Source organism: Melospiza georgiana, chromosome 8 (genome assembly GCF_028018845.1).
Source record: "Melospiza georgiana isolate bMelGeo1 chromosome 8, bMelGeo1.pri, whole genome shotgun sequence".
In the NCBI taxonomy this organism is placed as follows: domain Eukaryota; kingdom Metazoa; phylum Chordata; class Aves; order Passeriformes; family Passerellidae; genus Melospiza; species Melospiza georgiana.
In genome coordinates, this window is record NC_080437.1 from 16,936,186 (window position 1) to 16,957,026 (window position 20,841).

General features: G+C 38.6%; 1 protein-coding gene across 3 annotated transcripts in view; it reads left to right on the forward strand.

Moving 5' to 3' along the window:
* NDST2 (N-deacetylase and N-sulfotransferase 2) overlaps positions 1 to 20,841 on the forward strand; it is a 126,678-nt gene that overhangs the window by 14,686 nt on the left and 91,151 nt on the right. For 2 of the 3 annotated variants that reach the window (XM_058029331.1, XM_058029330.1), the window contains exon 2: positions 8,942 to 9,020. The exons of the other annotated variant lie outside the window; for it this stretch is intronic. The gene's annotated coding sequence lies outside the window, so the exon portion shown is untranslated. The remainder of the gene's footprint in view (positions 1 to 8,941; positions 9,021 to 20,841) is intronic. 3 annotated transcript variants of the gene reach the window in all.

Here is a 20,841-nt window from a genome sequence, read left to right on the forward strand (position 1 = left end):
ACTACAGTTTATGAACAGAAGGTCAGTAGTTGAAGGTCAAATTACTGGTACTGTATATGGGAGTTGTTTGTTATCTATTCAGTCATCAAGTGCCAGTAAATTAATGACACCAGTGTACCACCATTTTAGCATGTTATCTTCTGGCTGTATAAAAACAGGAATATGTTGCTTCTATTGTCAGCAATAGAAGATCTGAAAATAAACTGTTTAAAACAATACAGGCATCAAATTTTTGGGCATCTTTTTGCATTTGTGTGTCTGGCTTATGCTTTTTCACCTTTATGCTGGAGTTTCTTGGCCTGAGCTCTGTACCAATTTGTTGTGATGTCGGATACTGGCCTCTCAGACAGGCCTGACTAACCTGATGTGCTATCACAGTTTATAAATAGCCCTAGAAAATTAGGGCATACTCCCAGTAAGGGCTGAGCTCTGTATATTGGAATTGCAGTGGTGGACCAGGAGTGGTTTGGTAAGGTGTGCTGATGCCAGGAGCTGAGGTGTGCTGGGAGGGGTTCATGGTCTCAGCCTTGGAATAGTAGATACAGCAGTGGGAAAGCATAAAATGGGATGAGTGCATTTTAACTGATGTTTTCTAGTTTTTAGTTTTCCTTACTTAAAAATTCATTCAGTGTGTGTTGATTAATTTAGATTCTTTTCTACCTCCTTGACTTGTATTACTTCAAAGTCCCAGTGGTTTGACATGTTAGAAGATTTTTGTGTGCAGACTGCTGGAAGTACACAGTGCAAACAGGGAAAAGAGAAGGCTTTTCGTAGAAGGGTCCAAACAGAATACATTTTGATGCCAAAGGCACCTTTGTGTAACAGCTGTTACTTAAGAATGATGTTTTTTATTATAATTCACTGAAGAGAAACTAGTGCTATTGAGAAGTTACTATTTTGTATAGGTATGTGATATTTTATGTCTCTCCTCTTGTAGCATATTCTGCACAGTGCTTTATTGCCATCTATGTCTTCTTGTCCCACTGTTTTCCTTCATATCCTGTTTTGCCTTCTCAATGCTGAAGTCAAAATATATACTGCTAAAACTAGAGATTCTTTATTTTTTATCTTGGAGAATAAATTTGTAGTTGAAATTGTTTTCATCCAAGCTTGAAATTCTTTTTGCTTTCCTGCAATTTTTTGGATACTACAGTTGAAAGGATACTGGCCATGTATTAGTGCATATGTGGCTGGAAAGGATATGTGGAAGTGAAAGTCAAAATCTGGTATTTTCTTTCCTTCTGTTTTTTAAGACAGAAACTAAATATAGTGAATGTTAAACAGATGGCTATGCTGTCGCATAATAAATATTTAAAGAAAATTAAATTATGTCCTGCCTGCTCACTGACGACAGTTCCAGCCCCCACAGTAACAGCAGTAATAATAATAGGAGGATTTACAGTGTATTTATTTTTTAATTCTCAAAGTGAGCTACCTAGCAAGGTCATTTGAGGAGATATTTTTTAATGTGGGAAAGATAAGTGATGTACTTGAGGTCATCCAGCATGTCAGAGTCTCTTGAAAGAGCGTGCAGGGTCCCCTTGACTTCCAGACAGTGTGTTTCCATTTTAAACCATGCTGATTTGCAAATACTCGAGTACTTCCTACAGAACTTTGGGCTTTGATGTGTTTTTTTCCTGAATTCCAACCTAATTGTTCATAAATGTTAAGTTGCCAAGAGGAGATAATAAAACTAGGCTTGCATTCCTGTCCAGAAAAAAACTCCCTGCACTGTAAGTCCTCCTGAGAGTTTTGCTGTGAAGAGACAGTGGTGGATGCCAGAGAGATGACGAAGACTTAGCTGAAATGAAGGGTTTTATTTATACAGCTGAGTTTCATCTTGTGGTATTAATAGCATACAGGCATTTCTTTTGGAGAGAGGGGATGGATACTGTATTTAGCAGAGGTCGGTGTGTTACTCTTTCTGCCATGAGCAGGAAAATCCCATTGCCTTTAACTGTTCACACACATTACCTATGTTTACTGGGAGGAGTCTTCTGTAAATCATTCTGATGTTGCAAGTTTGAAAGCTCTGTAAGAGATACAGGATGAGGACAAGAGCTGTAATATTTCACCTTAAGGTGAGAAGGCTGGACAGCAGATCAGGTTCATTTCAGTAACAAAGTTCATCTGGCCATGGTCCTCCTCCTTTTCCTCAGGATTCTGCAGATGTGCAGATTGAGGTCATGAATTGTCTCAATTACCTATTTCTTACTAACTTTTACTGATACTTTTCCATCCTCTGCAAATAATTATATTTCATAATGGAAGTGGAACTGGTGCTCATTGCATGATAATTCACGTGATGGGAGTAGTTTGCTGCTATATTGCAGCAGAGTGTATGATCTGGGGGGTGAGTAGGATGGTTTTTGGATTTGGGGGCAGGTTTTTTCCAATTGGTGGGGAAATGAGGCCTGGAATTCTTCACTGCCTCTGTAAAAATTTGTCATCTGCCCCAGCTTACAAATATATTAATAGTATCATGATCTCTTACATGCATGGTTGGTCCTGTTGCCTGGATACAAACATAAAGTGATTAGAAAGATACCATTAATATCAAGTGAACAAAATAGGTCACAGAAGTACCCAGTTATATGTTTTTCCTGTGTGCTCACCATGCATACTGGTACTTGACTCTTTTGCTTGCTTGTTGCAGATTGTGCTTTGCTCCAATGCTGCATTAGGCTTTTCACTAAGCTGCAAGTGTAACCTGTGTGATGTTTTCTGCCAGCTCTTTCTCTGTGGTTTCTTCCCTGTTCTTTGAAATTTACCCTTATCAGTTTTTCTCACATCATTTGTACCCTTCTGTGGTTACCTTTGTGTATCTGATCAAATGCTGTTGTGTCTCCTGAACTTTTTTCAGTATGCAATTGTATTTTTAGTTTCTGCATACTGCATTACTCTTCTTGGTAAATATATGCACTGTGTCACATGAAGGAGTATTAAAAATGCTACAAAAGCCCCTTGTTTTTTAACATCTCCCTAGGGTCTTGTGATGGATTTGTTAAGCCTCTGGGGAGATGTCCCTTTCTAACCTAGCTTCTAGTTTAGCTCTTTGCTTTTCCATCATTTCCTGCAGCATTTCTGATAAAAACACATACTCACTTCTGATACACTCTTAGCTGGTTTTGCATGCTTTTTTTCAAGTGTAGTTGAAAATGTCTGTGGCTAGCTTGCTTTTTTTTCAGTGACTCCTTTATTTCTTAAAGTCTGCACTCTAACTTCAGGTGTGATTTTTCTATTTTCAGCTGTTGTAGTGTAGCACTCCATCATACTGTAGTTTTAAGAGTGAAGAAACTAAAGCAATATTTTAGTTCTCCTGATTTAACAACCAGCTGCTGGAGGTGAACTGCAGTGACAGAGTTCCTTGTTTCCTTCAGTTGTGGGATGAGCTGTTTGCTTAAACCCTGTTGTGCAGGCCTTTGGTATGAACTGGCATGAACTTAGGAGAAGAAGGAAGAATGAAAATAGTGGTATTGGCTTCCTAAATGCAGGATGGTGAAGAAAGAAAATATTTCCTGCTTTCTTTTGGAGAATTGTTGCATGTTGTTCCAGCACCACTGTTTCTGTGAATGAGCGTTGGTACAGGCGTTACACGTGTGTGTTATTTGGTGATAAGGGAGGGGAGAGGAGCATTGTTTTGTGGTTAATGAGCTTGTAACTGTGATTGAAAATTAAATCTAGGCCTCTTGCTCTGCTTTTCATGGGAACTTTGGTAGTTCACTCATTGCTGTTTCACTTCTGTTTGTGTAAAATTTGGATAATACTTCTGCTTGTGTGCTGTATCCATTTCTTGTGGAAAGGATGTGGAAGAGCATCTGTGTTTTGTTAGGCATACTGAAATCTGATTACATGTACAGATACTGTTAGAATCCTAGTGGTTTTGGTTGGAAAAGACCATATCTAGTTACTGGTACTCCTGCCATGACCAGTGACACCTTTCCACTAGCCCAGGTTGCTCAAAGCCCATCCAGCCTGGCTTCAACACTTCCAGGATGGGGCATCTGCAGCTTGTCTGGATGATTTATTGCTATGCCCCACCACCCTCTTAGTAAAGAATTTCTTCCCAAATAAAACCTGCCCTCTTTTAGTTAGTTTAAAGCCATTCCTATAAGTCCTATTACTGCATGCCCTTGTAAAAAGGGCAGCTCTGTGTTTGGGTAGATACACAATATGCAATGAACCTAGCCTTAGCTGAAGCCTTTTTGAGTGCTGTAATGTAAATAGAAGTGAGAATATAGTTGAAAAAAATTATAAAAAGTTTTCTCAACAATTTGGTCACAAAACTCTGTTTCCTGTTTTTTACAGTAAGTGACATTTTTAAGTGTTGTCATAATTATTGTGTGATGGCTTTCAGATGTCATATATCCACACACAAATACATTAAAGAAAGATTGCTGTCTGTCATTTCATTACTTTGTTTCTTTGATGTCATTATTGTTTTATTTTAACAGCCAGTCTCCTTTCTGGCTTACTTTGAGGCATAGAATGCACTGATGAGAAATAAAAAAGAAGAGAATGCTGTATCCAGTCATGGAAGTGCTGTGTGTAATACAGTGTCCTGTTCTTAGTACCCAATCTACTGTTTTGGAGGAAGTGATAGAATATTTTTTGTGTTATGGAAAATTGATCAATGGAAGAAACTGACCTGGATTGCTCCAGTCTGAACTCAGACTACAGCAGTCCTACATGATCTTTCTCTTTACTGTGTTCTGGAACAATGGACTGCTGCAGATATTTTTGCACACCATATTTGAGGAAAGATGAGGGCCAACTGAAAGTAGCTCAGGTGAATGTAATAGCAAAGGAAACGTGACCTACCAGGAGAGAATGGAACAATCAGAATTATTCAGGCTAGAGGAGTTACAATAATGTAAAAATTTTAAAGCGTGCTGCAAAGAGAAAAAAAAATTCTCTCCTATTCTCTCTGCCCAGAAGTAAAGGGTGTAAATTGTATAATTAGAATTCAGGGACAGCTTTCCAACAGTGCCAGCAGTTAAGCAGTAGACTGGATTGCCTAGAAACCAGGCATACTCTGTCCTGGAAGATACTAGCAGAGATAACAGGCAAATGTGGAAATGCTTTAGGTGTCACTGATCCCAAGCCTGTTGCCTGTGATTGCCAAGGGTGCTGAAATGGTTTCTATATAGTTTCCCTTCAATTTTAGGCATATTCTTTGTGCTGATAATTTTCATTGAATTTTCCTGAGAGTTTTTCTTTCTGCTAAATATTGCTTCAATCAAGCTGGAGACTTAAATACATTAAAGGTGAAGATGTCTGCTTAGAAAGTGTATGCTAGAGAATGCTAATATATATAATGGGGGTTTTCTTCTAAACATCTTGTTTACTTTTTTTACAGTGCTGATCACATGACTGTTTTCACTGACAGAAAACATAAATTCTTACTGAGTAATGACAGGAAGTTTATAGCTCATAATTAAAGACCTCTTTTTCTGGAGTTTATTTCTTTCTCATCTTTCTCATTTTCTTTGTTGCTATGGTTTCAGACTGCCCAAGAGTTCTCTCTGTTAGAATTTCCTTAAATAATACACATTATTCTGTGTATTTAACCCACCTCACTCAAAGTTGTGTCCAGATGAAATTTTATTTGTTTTCGCCTTCTTTTGCAATTATTTAATAACAACCTGAAAAAAATAGATGCTGATGTTTGAGAAATCCACAAATACCCTTCTTCCATGCTCAAAACTGATCAGTGATTCTTGTTTCATTTCTTTTTGCCAGTTTCCTTCTTGTGACAGTACTTTGTTCTTCTTGCCTGCACACTGACTTGAGTAGCCCTTTGTGAAGGACTCTACCAAATCTTTTGAGAAAGTTCCAATAAACAATGTGTTTTTGTATTCCTTTACTCCATCAAGTTTTTTTCTAATCCTTGAAAGAATTCAGCTCCTTAACAAATCTACCTTGTGTTCAATTCATCTTGTCCCCTCAACTATGCAGAAATCTTCAGTGTTCGTTCACATGGTCTTAAGGCTTCTCCTTCTGTTTGTTTCTGGGAAGTCTTTGGGTTTTTGCAGACTTCCCAGTTACAGGATGCCAGGCGTACTTTCTGACACTAAGGTGATGCTTACAAGTGGGAATTCAGTACAGGATTCGATGGACATTTTCTGTGGTGTAAGTTCTCACACAGTCCCATTCTCATGTCCCTGCATAATCTGTGCAGAGTACCATTACAAGTATTTGTGCAGATGCACAATGCACTAAATTTAAAATAGAAAAGTAACCTGGCTCACCACAGGGCAGTGGTGGCACGACAAAGGTAATGTGCTGCTGGATAATGTGTGGGAAAGGGAAGGAAGGGAGACAGCTGCTGCCTTCTGACAGCACCCCTGGCATAACTGTGTGTTGTAACTGGCTTAAGAGACATCAGGTTGTGTGTTTTGGTCACTTGCATTAGATAATTCAGGCTGAGAGTAGGAAATGCACAACAGGAAGACACAGAAAAACATGGTAGTGCTGAAGAATACTCTATTTAGCCATGTGGAGTCCTTGTATTGTTGTATCTTACTGAAAAATGTGTGGTTTTGCACCTTTATTGGAGGCTGGAGTCTTTCTAAACTTCTAAGATGCCAAATGTTAGAAGTGAATTAACAGTGAAGACACTAACAGAGGAACTAGAGATAGTAGAACTAATTGGAGAATTAAAAAAAAAAAAAAAAAAGTACTTCCCACTTGTGGGGAGGCCCTGGGGAGAATTCAGTCAAATTGGTTTAACAAGAAATGTGCTTGTGTGTACTCCAGGGAAGGAGTGAAACTGGAAAAGCACTAGTTTTTCAAGCACCAGAAACATTTGGAGTGAATAGCTGCACAGCAGATAAATCAGTTTACAGATGTGTCATGGTAGCAGGTGGTAAATTAATACAGTTTTGAGTTACAAAAATTAAAGAGAAGCTCCTTCTTGAACAACTGTGAGAGTTAACTTGCAAGTTGTACCAGGCTCAAACTTCTTGTTTTTAGATAGATTTAAATGAACTGAAGAGATTGGAGGGACAAATGGCAAAGGAGTACAGACCAGGGGACCTACAGGCACACATGCTTTCTTGGCTATATGATAACCAGAAGTGTAGCTGAGAGATGTGATAAGAGTCTACAAATGTTTGAATGGTGCATACTTGAAAGATAGAAACTAATTAAATTAGTAAAGTGAGAAGGGGCATAACTAGAAATAACGGAATGAGGTTATAAAATATATTGAAGTATGGAATAGTCTGCCCAAAGGAAAGACTGGAAGAACAAATATATAAAAACAAATATATTATACAGAAGACTGATAGAAATAGTCAGGAAATACTCTAACATCAAAGACTCAATTTTCTAATGGAAATAAATTAAATAATTGGGAAATCTTTTACCCATTTAATTTATGTTTGCTTTTGAGGTATTAGAAAAAGTTGGCAGACTCTCTTAACGCTTTAATATTGCCTCCATACTGCTTCCTGCTGATTCAAATCTACATTATTGCATACCAATCTTAGATCCTGCCTTTCTTCAGGAAAAAAGTATTTTAAAAAGGAACAGTTGGGCAAACAGTACAAAAGGTGTAAGGGGACAAGAAAGGTGAGTAAGTTTCAGGAATGATTTTTCAAGAATGGTGTCCTGCTGCATTCTGCTTAAGAGATGTAGCTGCAGATACATGGGAGCAAACTAGTACCAGATACAGACGTCTAGATGCACTGGTTTGTTCCTGTTTGCATCTAGTGGGGAAGGTTAAGGGAGCTCCTGGACTGTGAATTACTGTTTGTGTTATGTGTGGCCACCTGCACATGATAGGATGGTATGAACAGGATTGACACCTTTTTAATGTAGAGGAAGGCAGCAGAGAATTTTTCATTAATGAAATAAAGTGCATCTTAACATTCCATTCAGAAAGTCAGTTTGGCTGCATCTGAAGGGATGGGGAGCAGCCCTAAGCTGCTCTGTTTGGCTGGTGCCATAGGGTAAACAGTAAAATGTGTTCAGGTTCACTGCTCCCCTCAGTAACTTCTCTGGGTAGGTGCCCGGTGCCTGCTGGGCTCTGCTGTGGTAGAACTGGACAATGAGAAGTCATCACATGGAGCTGCTGCCCCAGACCTCAGCTTGGGGGAGAAAGGACTTGCCCATGCTTGGCATTTGCTGGGTGATTCCTGTAGGCTGGAAGGCAGCCTATGGAATTAATTTGAGGAGATTATTTAAAGAATTTGGAAAGTGTACCAGTCTGGGGATGTCCCTTTGCAAAGCAAAAAACCCTGAATCTTTTTTTTCAAACACAGCTATGAGACAGCAATTTATATTGCTCCATTTAATTTCTATACATGGCCTCTCCATATCCCCAGGATCAGCTCAGTTGTTCAGACCATGGTGCTAATAGCACCAAGGCTGTGGATTTGATCCCTGTACAGACCATTCACTTCAGAGTTGGACTCAGCCATCCTTGTGGATCTCTTCCAGCTCAGAATATTCTGTGATACTGGTATTATGCAGTCTGCACAAGAGTTTCAGTTGCTGTCTGAACTCTGGTATTGATGATTTCCTATGGGGGCATGTTTTAACTTTCTCATTACAAAGAAATGTTGTTATGTGGAATTTAAGGCCAAGTTCTCTGGCAGTTACAGTCAAGGAAGTTGGAACTCTGTTGCCTGGTGGACTGTTAACTCTTAAAACAAATCAAGGGCTTCTTAGCATATTTTTTCTCTTCCTACTTTTCCTTCTGTATACTGGGGGTTGGTTTCCATGATTGAGAAATACTGCATTTGCTTTCACTTGACATGTTTTTAGGGAGCCACAATAGTGCGTGCACTGTGTTGAATATTTTCTGTTTAGAACAAAGTGCTTGGTTGCACAGCCTGTGTGCAGTGCTCTTCAGGTGTGTATAAAATAAAGTACCCTTTGATCTTTCTTTCCTGTGTATCTCTAATCTAGACTCATTCTGGGTTTTTTTTCCCAGCTGGAGGGTGTGCTTGTAAGCCAGGCATTGTTGACTTTGCTCTGTGTGTTGGCTTCTGAACAAAGGCACTGCTGAAAAAGTGAGTGCTTAACTTCCATCCTCTTTGATGCAGGTTTATGTTCAGAGGAACTGATAAATCCAGACTTGCCAAACCTGTCACCTTAAACTGTATCTAGGTTTGCAAAGGAAAAAGTCTAATCTACCAGCTCACAAAATTGCAAGAATCAGCCATCAAAACACTGTGAGGCTCTGGTTTAGTGTCAATTGTGTGGCATTCTGCAGCACTGGAGACCAGGGAAGCTGACAGGTAGGCATGTTTCATCTCTTGAACAGATCTGAATTTAGAGCTAGAGAAATATCTGAGACCCTGAAAATAAATGATACAAATGCAATACCCAGCCTGTAATCTACACAGGAAGGGATGGCTGAGGGGCATGCATGTATTTCCTATGTAGTTGTGTGAATTTCTCTTAAGATTCTATGTTTACCACATCAGCTGTCTTCTGAAGATAGCTGAGGTACCTGAGCATTAACTGAACAGACTTTTATCAAATCGACAGGACTGTTTATAAGATGGGGAATAAATTTAATGGCATTACTCTCCTGCGAGTACTTATCAAGAGTTTTTCAAAATCTTCCCCCTCAGTCAGTGAAATACTGAGTGTGCCAGGCATGTAAAAGTGCAGTGACAAAGGGGAGTGTCAAACTTAGTTTATAGGAAATAAACAAAACTTTTTTTATAGGAAGTTATTAGTATTCTGAAGAAGGGTAGATGAAAGTAAATATGTGATATTGTAATGTCTGTATTAGTCTGTTTTCCATGAGACTGCATTAGTCATCAATTCAATTTCAAGATGTATCTTTGAAACCGTGAAAGGCAAGGCAAGATTCTCCTCCTAGTTTTGTTTGTAGATAAATTTGTCTGGTAAAGCAAGATCTTGTTCTGTGATTATCTTGCTCTGTGATTTCAATGCGAAGAACCTATCTGACCAAGGACTCTTACAGTCTCCTAACTGAAGGACACTAAAATCAGTAGTTTACTGCATACAACTCCAGAAGTAGTTCTGTGTGGCAGAAGTATGTCCCTGGCTGACATTTGCCATGACAGTATGCAGTGAATTTAAAATTCCATTTGGTTTGCAATGTTTCCTCGGTCGGGAAGTGGTGAGATGCAATCATGACAAATACAATATCAAGAAAGATTAGCAAGCAAGCAAGAAATAAGTTTAATTTAAGAGGTGGCAGGTAGATGTAAGGATCTGTCCTGGAAGAAGTTGCAGTTATGAAATTGTAATTTTATTAAATAATCATAAAGAATAATCCTCTGTACCTGGGGGCTTGTAGAGAATAATCGTTTCTAATAAGGTTGAGTTTAGCAATTACAATGGTACTCTTGAGGCTAAGCATTTTTGGTCTTTCTACCATTAGTGGCTAAATCATGTGAGACTTCGTGATACAACTGAGCTGAGTTTGGGTTTTTTTCTTCTGAAGCTTACTGTTGTAGACAAGGCTCTAAAAGTGAGTAAATCTTATATGTTGAAGAAAACTGTAAGGACAGTTACTGACGAGCCATGTGTTTTTGTGCTTGTCCTCTAGAAAACATGAATTTCTTTAAAAGAGCCAAACCTTCCCCCATCCTAAGCAACTCTCTTAATTTTATTTCCCAGTGTGATGCTTTTATGAAATATGTAGCCTTAAGAATCTACATCAAGTTGCTTCTTTCCTCCTGTCATTTCTCTCACCTTTCTAAATGAGTTACTCTTTGCCCTCTGCCGTAGCCATGTAACTGGCTGAACTGTGAATGTGCAGTGACTTGGTGCAGCTACAAAAGCAATATATAATGCACAAGCCAGGTTTTTTAATGAGACAGCCTGATGAGACCAGAGGTAGAAGCATCACTGCATTTAGTGATGTAGTTTTAGGTATCGAAAGAAGCTGATTGCTCATAACTCCTGCTTGGTGGTATCTGTTTCTTTGTACTTGATTTGTGATGCAGGAAGGCCTGAATATCTTTTTTGATACATGTAGAATCTGTAGAGGCATCTTTGGAGTCCTTAATTAGCATACTGCATTTTCACTTCCTTTTCCATAGCAAGAGAATGGATGATTTGGAAGTGGTTGTATGTACATAGGTTTACTGCTGGAAAACTTTCTGAGATCCTTTTTGAGATTCTGACTCACCAGAAATTCAGGTGCAGGACGAAGTTTTAGACCTCTATATTGAAAACACCAGATTTGAACATGGAGCTGTGTTCTCCTGAGAGCTCTGGGCACGTAGGGCTGTATTAGCAGCAACTGCCTGAAGCAGGCCCTTCCTGCTGAGGAATCTTTTTCCACCAGACATCTCTCTCCAGTAAGCATCCTTGTGATTCCTTTCAGATGTGCTGGCCGTTGTGGATTTGTGTGTATGAGGATGGATATTGCACTGAATTTGGTGTCTCTCCCAAGCTGGCAGAGCTGTTCCCAGCTGTCAGTGACTCACAGTAGCCGAGCTGCTGTCTCAGAGTTCAAGTTAATGGAATCTGCAGTTCAGTTTCCCTTGATTTGTTGGGCAGAGATGAAATTTCCCATGAACTAGCAAGAGCAGGAGGGAGAGCCCATATTCAAAGCAGTAGCTTTGAAGATGTGTTGGGTCTGAAAAATCTGTGAGAAACGCTGTCCTTATTTCCTAAGCACTTCCTTGGGAATAACTCCTCCTCAGGTGTTTCCTTTTGTTTAGTCTAGCTTCTTCCACTGTACTTATTGCCAACAATCTCAAATTTCCAGAACTGCATTAAATATATAATAAATGTATGCCACATGATTGTCATCTTATTCTTTCTCTGAATGGATGGCAAACTTCATTTGGATTTAGAGCTTCTGTTTTCTCAGCAGGGTAACTATTTATTTATGCCAAAGAAAAAGGGCACAAATGTCATCAATGCAATTTACTCATAGAATTAATTTGTTTACTGGGTGAAAAGTTAGATTTTTATCCTGTCTTTTTTGCCACTTGACATTTTTACCAAGCAGGTTATCTTATGGTAATATGGAAGGATATTTGAAATAACTGGAGTGTACCACATACAATGGGGATGTGGTTTTTACATGTTGATTTTGACAGTTGTTCTGATAGTGTGTGATTCCTCTAGAGAGCCTGCTGGACTGCTATAGAGCTCTGTTTGAATGTAGGCAGTATTAAGTGCTGGCTAGTGAACAGCACTGATTCTTCCAGAATCAGTAGGAACCTTTGAATTTTGTTTATTTTCTTGGAAGACAGCTGTTAAGTGATTGAGAATCACTATCAGTTTCTAAAATAAATAGGTCTTCTGAAACTTATTTGCCTTCTTGTTGCTCTGTTACAGAGTATCAGAATATTGCAAGCAAGTTCAGTCTGAACTCTTGTAGCTGGATTATAATGCATGTAAGCCTCGGGCATGTGTATGAAGAGTATTTTCTAGTTCAGGGTGCTGTTAGAAAACGCATGTGAATCCAAGAAAATAGCAGATGTTTGCTGTTCAATGTTGTGGCTTTTCTATTGTCATTAATCTATTAGAAGAAAGCTCAGAGTAAGAAGATGATATTCAGTTCACTAATCAGTAAGCAAATAAGGGAAGAAGTAATAGATACAGTTTTATTTTCTGTTTATGCTAAGCAAGAACAGCCCAAGAAGATTAAATGTGTTTATATTTCAGACTTCAGGTGTATTTTTCCATTAAGCAGGATTGCTTTCTTCTCTCCAGCTCTGTGTTTGCTTCTGTTGTCTACCCTTTTATAAACAGTAATCCCGTCTTTTTCAATGGAATTACAGATAGTGAAACTCCTCTGATGTAGCGCAGATTTGCCAAATTGAGTTTATAGGGCATAGTATTCATAGTGAGGTTAAGGACCCTTTCAAGGTACTTCTCTCTATTACTACAAAGTACTTGTTTTACTGTCTGGTAAAAATGGTTTTGTTTTTTTTTTTTTTTTTTTTTTTTACATCCACCATCACAGGGAAATATTGAAGTAGTTTTCCTGCCCCACAGTTACTCTCAGGGCATGTGGAGGGCAAGAGTTTCATGTGTTGACTGAAGACTTGTTTGCATGAATGCATTGAGAAAAGGTAAAATCAGTGTTTTACAGCTAGGAAGTCAGTATGTAGTAAACTCAAATACCAGCAAGTACCTTAAATCATGGTGTAGACTTATTATTTGGAAAAAATGTTTACCTGAGTTTGCTGTGTCTTTAGCTTTCTTTCTAAATACCTGAAGAATGAAAGCTCCTGTATATGACAAGGAATTTTCTAATGATCTCCCCTACTGATTTCAGTGTCATATTAAATTCTGCAGAAGTCATACATTACATGCAAAAGTTCTTTGTTTATTGTTGGATTTTTTCATGTTGGTGTTGTGGCACTGACTTTGGTGGTTGTTCAGAGTCCTAAGAGCAGTCTTTGCTAGAGGACATGTTGTAATGAATATCAGACTGATTGGAATAACCTATGGTCTTAAGAAATGTACTAGAAATTGTGCTTAGGAATGTACAGTAGGTGATAATACTGAAAATATTGTGTAGATACTGTTTGTTACCCAGACTTCAACATGCAGTGTTTTCTAGTCACCTTGGAGTCTAGGAAAGGATACAAGATAAGCGAGGGCAGAGAGCTACATACACAAATGAGAATCTGTACCAGATAAATATGATTCTAACTTTTTTAAAGTGTGGGATACTTCAGCACAGGGTATTTGGAAGCTCTCAGGCATGCATGATTAAGGGAAAAGAGGGAAAGAAAGCCAGATAGAAAACAGATATAAACTTGCACAATTGTCCAATATTTGAGCAACTAAACTCCAGCTCTGAATTGTCCTCTGTACTATCTTACAGTTTCCTGATTTTTGTGAACTAATATAATTCATTGCAGGGAAACTGCATCAAAATTCACTCTGTTTCTAGAAGCTTTTTGTGGAAGAGGATTTCCCACAAAAGACTTATTAAATTTAATATCTTACTTTGCCCTCTACCTTTTCACTCAGTTATGTAATTTATAACTTTTGTTCTTCCATGCCCTCTTGATAGGTCAGAATTCCAAATCTTTCAGTCATTCTCTCCTTGCAGCTGCTGTCTGAATTCATTCCATCTGACTTCTGCAGTCTAATAGAGGAAATCTTAGACAAAGCATGTAATCTTGTGTTTTGGAAATTAGGAATCAAAAGCATATGTTTCAAGTAAGGAAAGGACTATCTCCATCTCAGAGTACCTGATCTGCTCCTGTGTCAAAAAGTGAATAATCTGATAAATTTCCATCTGTCATCAAGATAGCCAGTCAAAACCAGAGCTTTTAAGAATATTGTAGACTGTTCTGTTGAGCCACTTGAGGGGCTCTGAATGTAAGGGACTTTGCTGTATGTGCATGTAGCATCAAAGGCAGAAGTCCTTCAGCCAAGTCCGAAAGGCAGTCTCAGGGTCAGCTGTGCAGCACTGGCAGATTGGCAGATTGTCTTCCCAACCTGAAATGGCACCTGGAGCTTACTGTTTGCCATGTCATTATTAAGAAAAGCACACATTATTCTTTTGGCTCCACAATGTTTTAAAAGCAGTTTACAGCTTCATGTCTGTTCTCTCTTCTCCTAGTGCTTTATGACTCTTGGGTTTGACCTGTTTTCTTGAGCTGAAATATTTTATCTTGTCATAAAAAGAGGTCCCTCTTGCTTTTGTTATCTGTGTTGTAACTTCAGTAGCTGAATTTGAAGTATGGTAATTGCTTACTTTCCAAGATAGTAGAGGTAAGGAAAAGCAGCAATGTGAGTAGGTGCATCAGTGTAACATATGAGAGAATAGTGTGATGATGAAAGGCAGTGAGCTTCTAAATAAGCACAGGGAGAATGTGTGTGTGGTAGAGAGGGAGGTGTCTCAAAAAGCTGTGTTTGTTCTCCTGAGGCTCCCAAGTGCTATAATTGAGTCAACATGTCAAAGTGAAGTATGCCCTGAGCTTTGGGAGCAGGGGAAAACTGCATCTTCTGCACGTACGGGTTTGGATGAACCCCATCTTACGGCGATAATAAGCACTCTGCTTTTGCACTGCTGAAACTACAACTCAACAGAATAGCTGCCCAACCAAGCTCTATAACTGATGTTTCTCTAAGAACTGCTTTAAATCTTTGCTTGGTTGGAAAGCTGTGAGTAATTGGCTTCACCTTTGCTTCTGATGCAGATGTGAACAAAGGTGATGAACAGAGGGGAATATGACTGAATGCGCTATTGAGATACAGGCAAAACAAACTGAAAGGGTCTTCCTTCATTTATTTCTAAGTCTCAGAGAAACAAATATCTGTATGTCTTGGCATATTTCTTATGTTGGTGTAATGTTTTGGGGATATACTGACTTCCCTTTACTGTAGGATTTTTGTGTTTTAAATGGATGGAAAAGGGTTGATTACAGCCCTTTGTCCTGGCAGTTGCAGCTTTTGGCTGTGTGACTTCATGCATGATTCTGCACTGGCTGCTCTCTCCTTGGCCGTAGCTCATTGCAGCATTGCTCTAGGAAATCATATGAAATTAAAAGTTCTTTAAAGCCAATATTTCCTTGCTAACATGCTAATTTTGTCTTGATTGGGTTTTATGTAGAATATCTACAATTGGTGCTTTTGTATTTTATAAATCGTGCTTACTGACATATCTGATGATCTGATTGTTTCCATAGTGACAGCAATGGCAAAAACCTGAAAAAGGAAGGTGACAGCACTGTATTTTTAAGATGAACTGTTTTACAGAGGAATGGTTTGAGGGGGTGGGAATACAGTAGATTTTTTCCAAGCAGTAACAGGATATATTTTTTCAAGCAGTAGTACTTACTTGGAGGTCAGAGAGGAAAGACTTGGCTTGCTATTTTGGCGTTTATTTGTGTGGGGAAGTAGTGAGCACAAGGTTAATCTAGGTAATATGAGATGCTTTCAGCAACGTCTCCTTGCTGCTCCAAAAGGTGATAAAATCTTAAAATGCAGAAAACTGAAATGTGTATATTATCTTCACAGGAAAGGTAGAAGTCAATATGCCTGTGAGAAAATGTGTTACATACTTTTGTTTCAAAATTTCTCCCTTCCAAATTTATAAACTAAACACGGGAAGCTTTTAGTATTAAAAATCAGACACAAAGCCATTAGTGGGAGCTTCAACCTTCTTTTGTCCTTTGGTAAATTCAGTTAGTTTTATTTTATATTCTGGGAACAAGGCTTTATTCCCTTTCATTACACATCATATTATTTGCATTTGAAAGTAAGATACCTTGAGAAAATGTGGGCATATTTGTTTAGAGTCCATGCTGCAACAGAGAGGGTTTTTTTCAAGGCATTTTGTAGGAGCCACAAGCTTCCCTAACATTCCCTTTTGTCGCTGGTGTCGATGCTTCTTCCTGTGGTGCAGTCACTTGAAGCAGTTGCCTGACATACAATATATGCCTGCTGTTCTTATATCAGCACAGACAAGTGAGAGGAGATAATATGAGAGATGTTTGTAAACTATGTGAAATATTTTCATTCAGGGGCTTTTTTTTTGTGAATCTATGCTTAGCATTCTAGTTGAATCACCATACCTGGAGGTATTTAAAATATGTGTAGAGATGGCACTTAGGGACTGCCAAGTCTACCATTTGGTTTGATTTAGGTGTACCTGACAGTGCCAGCTTGATGGCTGGACTGCATCTTAGAGGTCTTTTCCAACCAAATGATTCTGTGACTCAAAGCATGCCTCTCCTGCCCACCCTATCACAGTGCCCAGGATCTGCTGTCAGGCTGGGGACCTTGTGCCCAGGTAGTTCTAGAAAGAGCTTAGAAAGAGCTTAGAAAAGTCAGGCTGTGCTGCCCATCTCCAGGTGGCAGGCACATCCTCCAGCCCTGGGGAAATCAAGCAGGCTGGTAGTAAGACACAGGTGCAATGCTCCAATTTAACACATTGTTAAATTCGTATCTCTTATGCCTTCCAGCAAAAATGTGGTATCATACTGTAAACTGAATATGTGTTACATCTTATTACACTGGGGAGGAGAAGCCGGCAGCTGGGAGTTTGTGTTGCTTTTTAAGTTGCACAGGTTGGTTGATTATCTGTGCCTGAGGCCTCTTAGGTCACATCTGCATTAGTACCTCAGCTGGTTCTTCTGTCGTTTTGGTGTCTTGGGAGTGGTGTGCATAAAAATATGTAGTTTATGGTGCTTCTTTATATTTATCTACAGTGTTCTGATTAGCTTGTTGAAAAGTGTTTGATTCTGGTTTTCCATTGACCTGAAGGAAGGGGAAGTTTCCCTGTTGTTTTACAACTGGGATCACTGTGTAAAACAGGGAAGTGGTTAAAAAATCATGGGAGCAATTAGGTGTTGCAGAAAGGCTGAAGAAAATAGTGTTATCTGTTCTAAAAAATGTCCTCTTATTTGCAGAATGATACAAATGTAAATAATTTTTTTCTTAAGAGACTGGTTCATTTATAGATACTTGAGTTGTTGAAATACTGACTTAGTGGAAAAAAATGTTGGTTAATTGATATTATCTGTATGCCCCCACTGCTCCCCACCCAAAAAAATCTCCAACCCATTGTTTTTGTATTATTTTCGCTGATGGAGTTTTAAGGCATTGTTTAGTGCTTTGCCTTAAGTAGTGTCCTGTGTCCCAAGCATATGTTGGACATCACTTGCATTTCAGTAGCATTATGAAATGTAGACAGAAGTAGACATTTAAACATGCCTCTTTCATGTGAAACATATTTAGCTTCTTCATATTTTGTTTCTTCAAGCTTACAGTTTTAGATTCGCAGCTTCTTCTGATCCCCATTGGAATGAAGGGGTAGTGGTTTTCTTTCTCGCACTGCTAGTGATAGCATTTAGCGCTGATTCATTGGTGTTGACCCCTCTGCTCCTTGTTAAAAGATAGCTTTATTTGCAGAGGTATCACAGTGAGCTGAATTTGGCTTGCTGCATCTTTGTAGCTGTTTTAATCTTATATGAAATAGATAAAATCCAAAAGGAAATTGGGAGCGAAAAAAAAAACCAACAACAAACCAAAACTAACTATTCACATGTAAATGTACCTATTAAAGCCATAGACTGTGTAGATTTAGATAGTATTATATTAATTTCTTGATGTAGAACTTTCTCTTAGATCTTGGGAAAGCATCTGCAAGGAAGAAAGCATCTCTTATACATCTTTTGCTCCTGGTTCCAATTACAGGCAGCTGTCTGATTTATACTCAGTGAAAACTGCTAATTGTGCCCTTTTAAACTCTTTTAGTTTAGAGGAAAATGTATTTATTTGCATGAAAATGTTTGCATGTGAAACACTGAAAACCTTTCCTGCAGATACAAAATTTTAGAATTCAAAATTTATAAGCCTCTAATGCTCTCCTAAAAGCTGTTCCTTCCCTGGCTGATAGCTTTTACCTTGCCATGTGTCATTAACATTTACTGCTGTTGCAAGTTCTTGGTAACAGATTGAGGTGACTGTGTGTGCTGGTTTAGATGGCATTTGCCAAACAAATTGTTAGGAATCTTGCTGTCATTTGCTCTTTTTCTCTTATGAAACATGAAAGTCTTGTGATCCAAAGGATTTATTCTTTTTGTTTCTAAAGTAGTGGAGAGTTCCTGTTTTATGAAAAGTTTTTAAAGCACTAAGTAAAAAAAAAAAATTAACTTAGGTAGGTTTAAATTTCAGTCTTCGCCTCTGTGGTGATTAATGCTGATTCTTTTGAGGAGCTTTTTATTAAAGTCTTATCTTTTATTAATTTTGGGACACACTTGAAAATAGGAAACTATTGGGTTAGTATAATTTTGCTTGTTAGAGAAATATGTTTTGATAAAATTGCACACATAAAGTCCACCTCTCCTGTTTTGGGGTGGTGTGTCTGCAGTGGGCAATACCTGGTAATTCAGTAATTCAGTGGCACAGTCTGTTGTTCTTTTACTGATGCCACACACTGTGTTGTCAGGTCAGCCCTGTTACTCTGTCCGTACTCATTCCTACCTCAAAATAATTTCTATTGAGAATGGCTCAGAGATATTTCAGCCAAGGTTGTCAATTTAAACCAAGATGCTTTGGCTTTCCTAGGTGCTGTTCTCACATTTTTTTGAGGTTTTGATGATTTTTGTGTGCTTTCCAATCATGTTTTTTAGCCTTTTTATTCCCAGAAACCATTTGTTAGCTGGGCAGGTGCAGTTCAGGATGCTGTGATGTGCTGCTGCCAGTGCTATCCCAGTGAGGTTCAGCCCTGGTTCCCACTGGTTCACTTCTCTGTGAAATTGCTGTCAGTAGAGGTGGTAGCTTTAGTAATGCAAGAGCTGTGTGGAGACCACCAAACTTGATCAGAACTCAAGTCAGTTTCTTTCTCAGCCAGCCTGAGACTATTGATGCATTTCAGCTTTTATTATTGCCTGGCAGGCACACATGGTGGGCAGTCCTTTGAATCTTGGCTGTACTGTACTGTTTATTCTTCTGTTTTGGAAGCTGGATAAGGCCTTGATTCTGTGTGGGCATGCTTCACCCTTCTCTTCAGTACCTCTTGGTAGGGTGCCTTTTCAGATACTAGTTTTAGCCAATTCATAGTAGATTTGTTTCCAAAATGTGTATCTCTGTGTGTGCCCTTGGTGAGACACATCAACATTTCCCATCTGGTGGCTGAAAAGGAGCACACAGAGGGCACTGTGGTTGGTACTACTCTATGCTCTTGGACTGGTTTTTGTCACATTTCTGAATATTGGTAACATTGTCAGTGTCTTCTTTCTTGCCTAAAGCATGCTGCTGGAACAGATTTGGGAAAGCTCTTCATTTCTAAGGATATAGTTTTTGGATCATAGGAAGACAAGTGGATAATGTTAATAGATGGCAACTCTTTGAAGTACATTAGAATCAACTTCAGAGAGAAAGAAAATCCCTTTCCCTGAGCTCCAGATAAACAACAATGCTTTCAAACCTTCAAGAGGATCTAGGTGAAATGCAATGAACAGCAAGTGCAGGGAAGATGATTCTGCTTTTATGGCAATTGGCAAAAATACATTCTTTCCTTTTTGTGCTCCTGTAACAAAGCAAAATAACAAAGTACTCTGAGATTGTTCTATGAAAAGAACACAAAAAGCTTTCTATGTTAAATACCCTCATCTTAATAGATGTCAGTGGAATATGTTTTAAATGGGCTGGAAATATCTCCTTGGAATTCTGAAGTGTCTTCAAAACTAGCTGAAAAAACTGAGTTCATCTGATCATGCAAGCGCATTTAACAGTATTTATTTGCTTATATAGAGTTGTAGGAGTCTGACATCTTCCAGCTGAGGTGTTATTCCCACTTAGTTGGCTTTAGCTGGGAAAGAGAGAATGGAGTAGTCTCATTTCTCATTTTCTTGCTAAAGTCTTCAGGAAAAAAAGGAAAATAGCTCTAAGCCATGGACCTGAAGTTAATTTCAAAAGGTAAATGTGCCCTCCTTTGCCTAAAGAAAGGACAGTCTCGGGAAGATAAGTTGGAGAACAAGTAGCAAGTGACTGTAAGATTGTTCCTGCTGAGGTTCTGTTTTGGTCAGTCGTGGAAGACAAAGGAGAAAATAAAACAATTTTTTTTCAGAAGAGGAAAGTGATTTTCAACAGCAAGAATGTATTCATGTGGCTTTGAAATGATTAGTGAGAATAAAAGCTGAAATTCACTGGGCAGGATTGTGTATTAACATGCCTTATGGGTTGCAATGTCATGAATGGTAAAGACCTATGTAAGAAATTGAAAGTTGTCTATCCAAAATTCAAATGAGTACAATGAAGAAAAATTCATAGTTTTTAAAAAACTATGATCTGAAGCATATTTGTTTATGCATAAGGACTACTGAAAAAACTAAACTCTGCAGGTCATCTTTAACAAAAAGCTCTCTGTATAGATAATAATGTAAGTTTAAAAAAAATATCACACCAACAGCATGTCCC